We start from the raw sequence: 12,319 nt of genomic DNA, 5'->3' as shown, positions 1-12,319 counted from the left end.
TTCATGGCTGTACCAGTTACATCAACTTTAATTTTTTTATTTGACCTTTTGGCCCTACACATATAAGCCGTTTTCCAGTTTGTTTCATCTGGAGTAAAGTTCCAGTCAGTGCCTAGAAATTGAATATCTACCTCTCAAAGAGGCTAATCTGGAGGCCAAGATTTTGGTGATGTTATATGTTCTGTATTTACCATACCTTCATTTTCAGTATTATTTATAAATAACTTTAGATTTGGCCTTCAATCTTCTATAGAAGTTTCCCAAAATACTTGTTTTCTGGTCCCTTCTTGGTCTTGTGTTTTATCTGTTGAAGCTGCTCAACAAAGTCCAGTGCTGGTCTTTGCCGCATCTTTAGTACATTCTAGAAGGCTCAAGCCTTCTTTTGGAATTAGCTTGGTTCTGCCTACAATTCCTTTGGAAACAAACTTGGTTAGCACAATTAAAGCATTTGACTGTTTGAATTTTCTCAAAACCTTTAAAGATCACTTCTTATAAAGTTACATCATATGAATGAGGTCTAATATCAGCCATATTTTAATCCATTCATCTATTGGTGCTGATCTTGCCTTTAAGGGTCTGATGACCTTTTTACAAGCAGCATTCAAATTTTCAAAACACAAAAATTTGATCAGTGCTTTCCTGACTTCTGGATCTGATAACCTTCTATTTACAGCTGAAGTCAATCTTTGTAAAAAGTCAGTGAGTGTTTCTTTTGGGCCTTACATAATCTGAGTAAATGATTAAGTCTTTTTCCTGTTTCTTCAAACTTGTTTCCAGTGCTTAAAGCTATCATGTGACATAATGCCAAGGTGACCTCATCTTATAAAAAAGCATCTGTATCTCAGCATGCAGACCTTTACCTAGTAACTGATCTTGGGAAATACTGATACATCTGGCCCTGTTTCTCTGTTCTTGGTTTCTTCTTTTCATCATGACCACCATTATAACTAAGGACCAGGTTCTAATATTGCTTCTGTTATATCTTTTGAGTATTGGGAGATTATTCTATTTTGAATTGCCTGAGAATTTAATATCTGCTTCATAGACGGTGAATACATACCATATGAAGTAACACATTCTTAACTTTTTTTTTTTTTTAATCTAGCACGTCTATGGGATAACATCCAATTTCTTCATAAGCTTGGGGTTGGCCACCATCTGCTGGCATTTGTCCTCTAGTAACCAGATTGGCTAAGGTTGATTTTCTAACAAACTTTGACTGACTTTCTTTATTTTCATTATGGTGGCACAGTAGTCTCTGGTCTAAATTTCCTCTGTCTCTTTGATCAGTACCAAAAGATGAATGGATTAAAAATATGGCTGATATTAGCTCTCATTTATATGATGTAACTTTCATAGGAGAAGTGATCTCTAAAGGTTTTGGAGGAAAAAAAGCAGCACTTAGAGGATCAAATACTAGGTATACAATTTAGAGACATGTTAGTTACCACCAAAATATGAATGTCACTATTGAATCATTAGGGAGGTATCTTTCCATGCTTGCCATTGTTTTGATACAGCTGGGTAGGCTGTTGTTTGCCTCCATCCCGACAGACAAGCTACCCTGGTAGTTAGCATAGCATGCTCTGGTGCTAGAAGCTATATCTTAGGAGGAGCTTTCATAGGTCCAACTTGGATCCTCTGAATTTGGACAGAAGTGCATGATGTCTTCAGCGATATGGACTTTAACTTCACTATCTGGGAGGCAACCAAGGGCGATGAAAACAGCCTATGTTGTTTAGGAAATCTCTTGACTCCACAGACCAACAGCCCAGAGAATCTGTAAGGTTTTTGTTTGGTAGCCTATGCCTCTTCGGATTAGAATTTCCACACACATGGTATAGCTTCATTTAAACTGTGTGTGTGTGTGTGTGTGTGTGTGTGTGTGTGTGTGTGGTGTATGCATTTATATTTGTTATATGTGATTTTAGGAAAATTAAAAACAGCATGATTGTATGATTGTTTATACTTACTGTTATTCTATCCTTCTCTTTCCCTCTCCTGCACTTATCTTCCACCCACTTCCCAATTAGATACCTCCAGGCTTCTAATTTTCCCCTTCATGTCACTTGTATTCTACTGTAAAGCAGTGTATTTTTTTAAACTATCTGGGAAGTAAAATAGTTGAAAAATAGTATTGAGGGGTCTTAATTTTGACTGGTATGCTCAGTTGATAGTAAATACGCATTATAAATGCCCAAATTTTATGTGGTTAATGCAGTTCTGTCAATGTCTCCCAAAATTTTCTCGGCCCAATCATTCACATATTCCTATAAAACTAATTGTGTTTTTAAGCAAGCTTTAAAGTTTTGTTTACATGTTTTATTGTTAAGTCAGCTTCTTTTTCTAATCATTTTTGTTATTTTTTAAATTTTATTTTATTTTATTAATTACACTTTATTCACTTTGTATCCCCCCGTAAGCCCCTCCCTTCTCCCCTCCCAATCCTACCCTCCCTCCCCTTTCTTCACGAATGTCCCTCCCCAAGTCCACTGATAGGGGAGGTCCTCCTCTCCTTCCTTCTGATCTTAGTCTATCAGATCACATCAGGAGTGGCTGCATTTTCATCTTCTGTAGCTAGGTAAGGCTGCTCCCCCCTCAGGGGGAGGTGATCAAAGAGCAGGCAAATCTTATGTAAGAAGCAGAAAATGTGAACATTTTTGTTAATTTTTTGTGACTGTTTAAACATAGTATTTCTTCATTCTTGTGTTTTCAACCAATATGAGCAATTTTATAATATAATTTAAGAGAAATTTAAAAAGTTAGTTGCACAGATAGAATGAATATCTGAAAAAGAATAAAATAACTTGAGCCAAATTAACTCAAACACATGAAGGCTTTTTAATTAATTAATAATTAATTCATAATAGTGACGATATCATCTGTCTTAGTTAGGGTTTCCATTGTAGTGATGAAACACCATGGCCAAAATAAAGCTGCGGAGGAAAGGGGTTTCTTTTGTTCACAGCTCCACATAACAATTCATCATCAAAATCAGCGAGGGTACATCCTCACTCAGGACAGGAATCTGGAGGCAGGAGCTGATGCCAAGGTCATGGAGGGGCGCTGCTTACTGGTTTGCTCCTCATGGTTTGCTCAGCCTGCTTTCTTATAGAATGTGGGACCACCAGCCAAGGGATGGCACCACACCCAGGGCTGGGCCCTCCTCCATCAGGCAGTAAGAAAATGCTCTAGAGCTGGCCTATAGCCTTAACTTATGAAGAAATTTTCTTAATTGAGGTTCCCTCTTCTTAAATAACTTTAGCTTATGTCAAGATGACATAAAACTATCAAACATATTATCTCTAAGTAACTAAAAACTACTCATGTTTACTTGCTTTTATTTTTGTATGATTGGGTAGTAGGGCAGTGTGTATGTAGGTATATTCATATGTGTGCTTCTGTGTGCTGTCTCACACCTATGTGGAGACAAAAATCAACATCAGATATTGTCCTCTATCACAATATCACTCTCTACCTTATTTTTAGAGACAGTCTCTCACTGAACCTGGGGTTCATTGTGTCAATTAGACTGGCTGGTCAATGAGTCCCTGGCATTTGTCTCTCTGTCCTTCCCCAACTCAATGGCTAGATTACAAACATGTATCACCCTCACCAGCTTCTTGTCTGGGTACTGGGAACCCAAACTCAGGTCTTCATGTTGGCATAGTAAACATTTTGCCCACTGAGTCAATCTAAGTCCCCAAAAATTTATTTTTGAGGAATAATTATTAGTCCAGAAACATGGTAAGAATCAATCTTTTTCTCGAACTGAGTTCTAAGAATGATAACAAGCATACAGTAAGCATCTAATTAATGCTGGATAAATGAGTAACAGACAGTTAACCTTGGTTGTCAACTTGAAATGAGATGTACATTTGGATAGGCCTATGAGGTCTTTAAAAAAAAAGGTTTAAACTGTTGCACGGCAACCGTGCTGCATACCACCAGTTTATGGGCTGGAGTAGTGGATCAAAGGAAAAGAAGAAAGCAAACAGAATATCAGAATCCCTTTTCTTCTGTTTCTCCACTCTTGATCTAATGTAATCAGTTGTTTCAAGTTCCTGCCACCATGCTTTTCCCACCTTGATGGACTGCCCCATCAAACTTTGATGCAATTTAAATCCTTTTTATTGTGAGTTTTGTTTTTTGTCAAGTAGTTGGTAGACAGAGAAGAAAAGTAAGCAATACAATATGTATTAATAAAAAAAAAACTGGTGGTTGTAATTCTAATAAACAGTACTATGTCCCGATTAAAAGCAATTATTTTCACCATAAACAAATCTTTCTAGCCAAATGGTGATAAGGATTTACCCTCGTGTCTCCTTAACTAAAATAAGGGAATCAGTATGTAAAAAGAGTTTTCAAATAGTGAGAAATAGGCAGCCTATGACAGTGAGAAGTAAAAAGGGAGAAGAAATAAAAAGGGCCTTCAATTCTGCCAGCTCCGTGTTGGAACTGGTTCTAGGAGACTGGAACCAGCATTCTGTACTCTCGCTGAGTGCAGGAGGTTAACTGAGGGACTGGAGAAACGATGTTAGAGGTCACAGATTCAAGGAGTTGAGAGTAATGAAAAACGTGGAGACCTACATGATCCTAGCAGTAAGGATCACGTGTGTGAGGAGGTATGTAATGAGGAAGGAACTACAGGAAAAGAACAGAGAATGATCTTTGAAGCTCACTCAGACTTGGAAGAGTTTCTGCTCCAGAAGGCCAAAGTTGAAAGTGCCTCATTGATGAGGGACAGGGATACTGAAGGGACCCTGGAAACAGAAGGGTGCTCTGTCCTGGACCTTGGATTAGGCACAAGCTACACTCAATCACCTAAGTTCATAGAGGGGTCCTTTATTAAGCAGGGAAGAAGAGTAAAGTAGCTGCTTTCTGACTCAGGCAGAAAAGAGCAGCATGTGACCTTGCAGGTGTAATTTTTTAAGAGTAAAAAGGGGAGGTCTTTGTTCAAATGGCTTAGAATGCAGAGGTTTTGGTTGGGCATGATAATTAGGTAAGCCAAAGGGTTTGTGTTTTGTTGTTGTTGTTGTTGTATGTTTGTTTGTTTGTTTGATTGCTGGACTTTAATATTTTGATAGCTGGACCTTTTTAGTTGATCTCAGGAAGAGAAAGTAGTCAAATAAGGGTCTGGACCATAGTGGGCTAGCTTTAGGAATGTATTCTAACAGTTCTTAGCAAGGCAGATACTCACTTAAATACCGCTGTGGTAATGAGGGACCATCAACCCTCGTTAATGAAAGAGGCACTTTCAGACAAAGCTTTAACGACATCCTTGAAAGAAACAATCCTCTTTCCAAATAAGTGCCACAGGTCAGAGGTCAAGGATATCAGCTAGCACATGTGTGCATGTTCTTGCACAGAGATAAACATTCGGAAACCTGTAAAATGAAGCCTACCATGCCTGTAATCTTAGAAGAGTCCAGGCTTGCAAAGGAGCAGACAACCACTTCCCACTATGAGGTGAAAAACTCATTGACTAAAGCATCCAGAAAGAAAAAAGTATTATGAGAGTTATTGTAAGTCACTACAATTACGACTCATGTGTTCCAGGAGGCAGAGAAAGTATAAATTCATGAACAAATTGTAGAAGATACAAAGATGATTTGAAAAGAACTGGATTGAGAAATCGTAAGTGAAAGGATCTATCTAAGGAGATGTCATGGGAGATGTCATAAGAGGAGTTCTTCCCCACTCCTCTTATGTTTTTTCATGATAGTCTCTATGCCTCAAGAATAAAGTGTTTGGGAGGCCATCTTAAGCCTCATTTGTGAGAGGGAACTCAGTGCATCAGCATCACTGACACCTGTGATTCCAGCCAACCTCTGTAGTGACTGTGTATCTTTATTCCCCGGTCACTGATAATTGTTTGAAACATCTCTTCTTTAGAAGCTTTGTCTCTTTATATCCCTAGAAAAACAGTGTGACTTCCAAGAAAGTTGGTTTTGTTGAGAAAAGAATGTAGCACACCAAATATTATTTTCAAAACACTGGGCCATGCATGGGGTAATTTGTTTATCAAAATTCGCTATAGCTAATTCTTTAACTAGGGATATATGTAAACAACATTTTGTTAATTTGTCACATGTAAGTTCAATAAAACACTTCAGGGACTCCCTAGTTCTGCTACTGCTATCCACAAAACTGTTGTTGGCTCTCAAAGAGTTACAATGAAGCCCCCAGTATTTGTATGGGATGACATAAAGTCATATTTTGTTTGACTATTTTCTCAGAATACTTTGTATTCTTGCCAAGCAAATGTGATTTGCTCTAATTGGTTTGAATTCAAGTTCATGCTCTCTGCATTGCAACTTCCTTTGCTAAAACGATGTCAGCTCCTTCAAAGTCCACATGCTATTCTCACAAATAACAAATGATAACACTGGAGGATTTTTCTCTAAATATGAGATCCCAAAGGGACAGTAAACTGCACTTTACTTTAAAGATGTTTTCTTTTTTTATACATATTTAGCATCTGACCCAAGATTGTCTTATTGAAATATGTCTAAAAGAGAAATATTTATGCAAATCTTGTTGAGTTGTTTATGATTTATGATAGATACACTTATGAAGCAAGCATCTGAAAAGAGAACTGCTTTGACGCAGTTTGGCAACAGTAATTGAGCTTTGAGTATAATGGATGAGTTTGTCAGTTTTAAAATGGTTTTGCATGGACAAAACAAAGATTGTCTTGTACCTTATAATTAAATATACATAACAGAATGTTCCTTTATTTCTCATAAGTAAATGATAAAATTAAAATTGAGCCCAGTCTAAGTATTTAAAGATGGCTAAGATTAGACATAAAAGACTTTACATCTTAATATGATTTACAAATTAATGTGTTTATGGCTAAATCCTATTAATTAATGACTTAAGCTTAGAGAATGACTAATAATTAACCTCTGTTTCACTCAGGCAAATTACAGTCTTCAGACTTAACTAGTCATCTGGCATGAAAATGATCATAAAATACACCTAAATAAGCAACAATTGAAATTTAACTAAAGCATTAAGCAAGGCCTGCTTTCCAAGCAAGCTAAGCTGAACAGACATTTTCAGGCCAGTCACAAGAAACCCCACGCCATTCACAAACCAGGAAACCATTCCTTGATAAGTTTTTAAACACAAAGTTGCCACAAGTATATTTCCTACCACCAGGACACTTAGAACCTACCAAAACAGATTTAATAATAAAGGTAAATATTTAAAAGGATATCAGTTCTTATTACAAATATTTTATATACAAGCTGTTTTGAAAGTTTTCACACAAATTGATGTATATTATCTTCCAAAAGTCCTATGACCCAAGATCAGAAAAATCAGAGGCATATTTTGAATGAAGACAAGATCCAAGAACAAATTTTCGTAGGTAGCAAATACAGTAAGAGGAAAAGAATAAGAAATTTACAGATTTCAGTTTTTACTAGAACTCTTCATTTCAGTAGTTATGTGAACTAAGTAAACACTAAAATTTGCCATTTGGGACTTATTTTCTGTAATTATGAATAGAGATTGTATTAGCCATGCATTAGGCCACTGTAGGCCTTGGATAGTTGGTTATAACAAACCTTATATGCTGTACTATATCTAACTCCTTCCTCAGAATGTTATAACTATTTTTGTTTTTAAAAGATCTTATATCATTTAAGAATAACAGCAACCCTAAAATAACAGTGGCTCAAAAACTCATGTTTTTTTTCTCACTCACAAGCAAGCCTGAGGTTGGTACAAGAGCTCCATGACGTCATCAGGCATGCAGAGTCCTCTGTGTTTCTGTGCCATCATTTTTAGTGCGCTGCTTCCATACTCAATGTAGGCACATGGTCTAGAACAGATGATGGAATTCTAGTCAACTTATAATCTAAAGAAAAGAATAAAAAATAGAAGTCAACATTAAGTTTTCCTCTTTATTCTCTGCTATGGTTTGTGTTCCTAATGGCCCAATGTGGTTAAAGACTTCGTTCCCAAAATAACGGTACTTAGAAATGGTGAAGACCTTTAAGAGGTGGATACCAAGGCAAATTGGTCTGAAATTCTCTTTGTTGGCTCTTTGTGACATTTAGGTATCAAGGTGACTGTGCCTCATAGAATGAGTTTGGTAATGTTCCTTCAGTTTCTATTTTGTGAAATAATTTGAAGAGTATTGGTGTTAGCTCTTCTGTGAAGGTCTGGTAGAATTCTGCACTGAAAAAATCTGGCTCTGGGCATTTTGTTTTTCCCTGTATGGGAGACTTTTGATAACAGCTTCTATTTCCTTAGGAGATATAGAACTATTTAATTTATTTTCCTGATCTTGATTCAGCTTTGGTAAGTGGAATCTATCAAGAAAATTGTACATTTCACTTAGATTTTCAAATTTTGTGTTGTATAGGCTTTTGAAGATCAACCTAATGATTCTTTGGATTTCCTCAATGTCTGTTGTTATGTCCCCCTTTTTATTTCTGGTTTTCTTAGTTTGGACAGTGTCCTTCTGCCTTTTAGTTAGTTTAGCTAAGGGTTTGTCTATCTTGTTGATTTTCTCAAAGAACCAGCTCTTGGTTTCATTAATTCCTTGAATTTTTTTCTTTGATTCTAATTTATTGATTTCAGCCCTGAGTTTGATTATTTCCAGCCATTTACTCCACTTGGCAGTGTCTGCTTCCCCTCTCCCCCCTTCTTCCAGGTGTGCCATTAAATTGCTTGAATGAGCTGTCTCCAATTTCTTTATGAAGGTACTTAGTGCTTTGAACTTTCCTCTTATCACTGTTTTAATTGTATCCTATAAATTTGGGTATGTTGTGCCTTTATTTTCATCGAATTCTAGGAAGTCTTTAATTTCTTTATTTCTTCCCTGACCCAGCTGTCATTGAGTAGAAAGTTGTTCCGGTTCCATGCATGTGTAGGCTATTTCTGTTCTTGTTGAGCTCCAGCTTTAGTCAATAGTGGTCTAATTGAATACATGGGATTATTTCAATCTTCTTGTATCTGTTGATGCTTGCTTTGTGAACTACTATATGTTCAGTTTTGGAAAAGGTTCTGTAAGGTGCTGAAATAAGGTAAATTCTTTTGTGTTTGAGTAATGTTCTGTAGATGTCTGTTAGGTCCATTTGATTCATGACCTATGTGAGCATCATTATTTCTCCGTTTAGTTCCTGTTTCATCAACCTTTCCTTCAGTGAGAGTGGGGTGTTGAAGTTTCCCATGTGTGGTTTAAGCTTTATTAATGTTTCTTTTACATTTTTGGGTGCCCTCGTGTTTGAGATGTAGATATTCAGAATAGAAATGTTATATTAGTGGAATTTTCCTTTGATGAGTCTGGATACCAAAACCACACAAAGACCCAAAAAGAAAAAGAATTTCAGACTAATTTCCCTTACAAACAAACAAACAAAAAATACTCAATAAAATAGTCACAAACCAAATCCAAGAATACATTGAAGATATCTTCCACTACTAACAAGTAGGCTTCATCCAAGGCATGAAGGGGTGGTCCAATATACAAAAATCCATCAATGAAATCCACCATAAACAAACTGAAAGAAAAAAAAAAAACATGTAATCATCTCCCTAGATACCAAAAAAGCATTTGTTAAAGTACAACACCCATTCATGTTTAAAGTCTTGGAGAGATTAGGGATACAAGGCAAATAATGGAGAGAAATTTAAATCAATTCCACTGAAATCAGGGACAAGACAAGGCTTCCCACTCTATTCCTATCTTTTCTTTTCTTTTTTTTTTTCAATGCAGTTTATTCAGGAACCTTGAACCATCCTCGGACCCTGGGGAAAGCCAGCCCACAGCTTAAATAGCCTCTGGGTAGCCAACCCAGGCGTGCCACGTGTGCAATGCAGATAGGTCCACATACATGGAAGCAAGCCAGATCCTCAGCCTTAGCCAAATGTGGAATTGTTCATGACAGAGAGCACTCACCATCGGGAAGGTGGAAGACGGAAACCAGCTCCATCTTTAAGGCATAGCATTCCGCAGCTCTCTACAGTTCCCCCTTTTTGTTTTAGACGCATCAGGCAAGAGTAGAGGTCTGATCTCTGATATTAGAAAGAAATTGGGACTTTGTACTGATGTTCATTTAGGTGTCATCCACCCAAAGAGCATCAGACCCGTCCGATACCTTTTTCTCAGAGGCTATTCCTATCTTTTCAACACAGTACTTGAAGTCCTAGCTAGAGCAACAAGACAACTAAAGGAGATCATGGGGATGCAAATCGGAAAGGAAGAAGTCAAAGTATCACTATTCACAGATGATATGAAAGCATGCGTGAGTGACCCCTCACTCACAAAAGTTCTACCAGGGAACTCCTACAGCTGATAAATACCTTCAGCAAAGTGGTTGGATACAAAATTAACTAAAAAAAAAAATCAGTAGCCATCTTGTATACAAAAAACAAAAAGACTGAGAAAGAAATTAGGTAAACAACACCCTTCACAATAGCAACAAAAAACAAACAAACAAACAAAAACAAAACAGAAAAAAAAGTATCTTGGTGAAACTCTAACCAAGCAAGTAAAAGACTTGTATGAAAAAACTTCAAGTCTCTGAAGAAAGAAATTGAAGAAGATATCAGAAGATGGAAAGATCTCCCATGCTCATAGCTGAGTAGGATTCACATTGTAAAAAAAAATAAATAAAAATTAAAAATGAAACAAAATATCTGGGCACAGGGGTCTCTTTTGAGACTGACACTCCAACTAAGGTCATTCCTGGATATAACCTAGAACCCCTGCTCAGATGTAGCCCATGGCAGCTCAGTATCAAAGTGGAAACCCTAGTAGGGAGAGCAGAGACTGTCTCTGACATGAACTCAGAGCTGGCTCTTTGACCAACCTCCCCCCTCCTGGGGGAAGAGCCTTGCCAGGCCATGGAGGAGGACATTGCAGCCAGTCCTGGTGAGACCTGATAAGCTAGGGTCAGATAGAAGGGGAGGAGGACCTCCCCTATCAGTGGACTTAAAGAGGGGCATGGGAAGGGATGAGGGAGTTTGAGGGAGGGCCTACAGCTGGGATACAAAGCAAATAAAATGTAATTTAAAAAATAATAAATAAATAAGCCATCTTACCAAAAGCAATCTACAAATTCAATGCAATTCCCATCAAAATACCAACACAATTCTTTACAGACTTTGGAAGGACAATTCTCAATTTCATACAGAAAAACAAAACAAAAAAAAAGCCAAAATACCTAAAACAGTCCCGTACAAACAACTTCTGGAGTTATCTCCATTCCTTATCTCAAACTTTACCACAGAGCAACAGTGATAAACACTTCATGGTACTGGCATAGAAACAGACGGGTAAATCAATGTAATCTAATTGAAAACCCAGAAATAAACCCAGACACCTATGGACACCTGATTTTTGACAAAGAAGTCAAAACTATACAATGGAAAAAAAGATGGCATGTTCCAAAAATGGTGCTGGTTTAAGTCGATGTCCACATGTAGAAAAATGTAAATAAAACAATATCTATCATCCTAAACAAAACTAAAGTCCAAGTGGATCAAAGACCTCAACATAAAACCAGACACACTAAATCAGTTAGAAGAAAAAGTGGGAAAGAGCCTTGACACATTGGCACAGGAGACAACTTCCTGAACAGAATAGCAACAGCTCAGATTCTAAGGTCAACAACCAATAAATGGGACCTCATGAAACTGAAAAGCTTCTATAAAGCAAAAGACATGGTCAACAGAATAGAACAACAGCCTACAGACTGGGAAAAGATCTTCAACACTGCATCTGAGAGAAGGCTAATATCCAAAATATCTAATGAACTTAAGAAATTAAACAACTACAAACCAAAAAATCCAATTAAAAAATGGGGTACAGAGTTAAACAAAGAATTTTCAACAAAGGAATATTGAATGGCAGAGAAACACTTAAAGAAATGCTTGAAGTCCTTAGTCATCAGGGAAATGCAAGTCAAAACAACTCTAAGAGTCCATCTCACACCCATGAAAAGAGCTAAGATCAAAAACTCAAGTGACAACACATGCTGGAAAGGATGTGGAGAAAGGGGAACCTTTCTCTATTTCTGGTGGGAATGTACAGTTGTATAACCACTTTGAAAATCAATCTGGCACTTTCTCAGAAAACAGGGAACACTGCTACCTCAAGACCCAGCTATACCACTCCTGAGCATATTATCTGAAAGATTCTCAACCATACAACAAGGACATTTGCTCAATCATGTTCATAGCAGCTCTGTTTGTAATAAATAGCCAGGATCTGGAAACAACCTAGATGTCCCTCAATGGAGGAATGTGAAAGTGTGGTACCTTTACACAATGGAATACTGCTCAGCTATTAAAAACA

The sequence above is a fragment of the Meriones unguiculatus genome, chromosome 9 (genome assembly GCF_030254825.1).
Source record: "Meriones unguiculatus strain TT.TT164.6M chromosome 9, Bangor_MerUng_6.1, whole genome shotgun sequence".
In the NCBI taxonomy this organism is placed as follows: Eukaryota; Metazoa; Chordata; class Mammalia; order Rodentia; family Muridae; genus Meriones; species Meriones unguiculatus.
Note: the sequence above shows the minus strand (reverse complement) of the source record.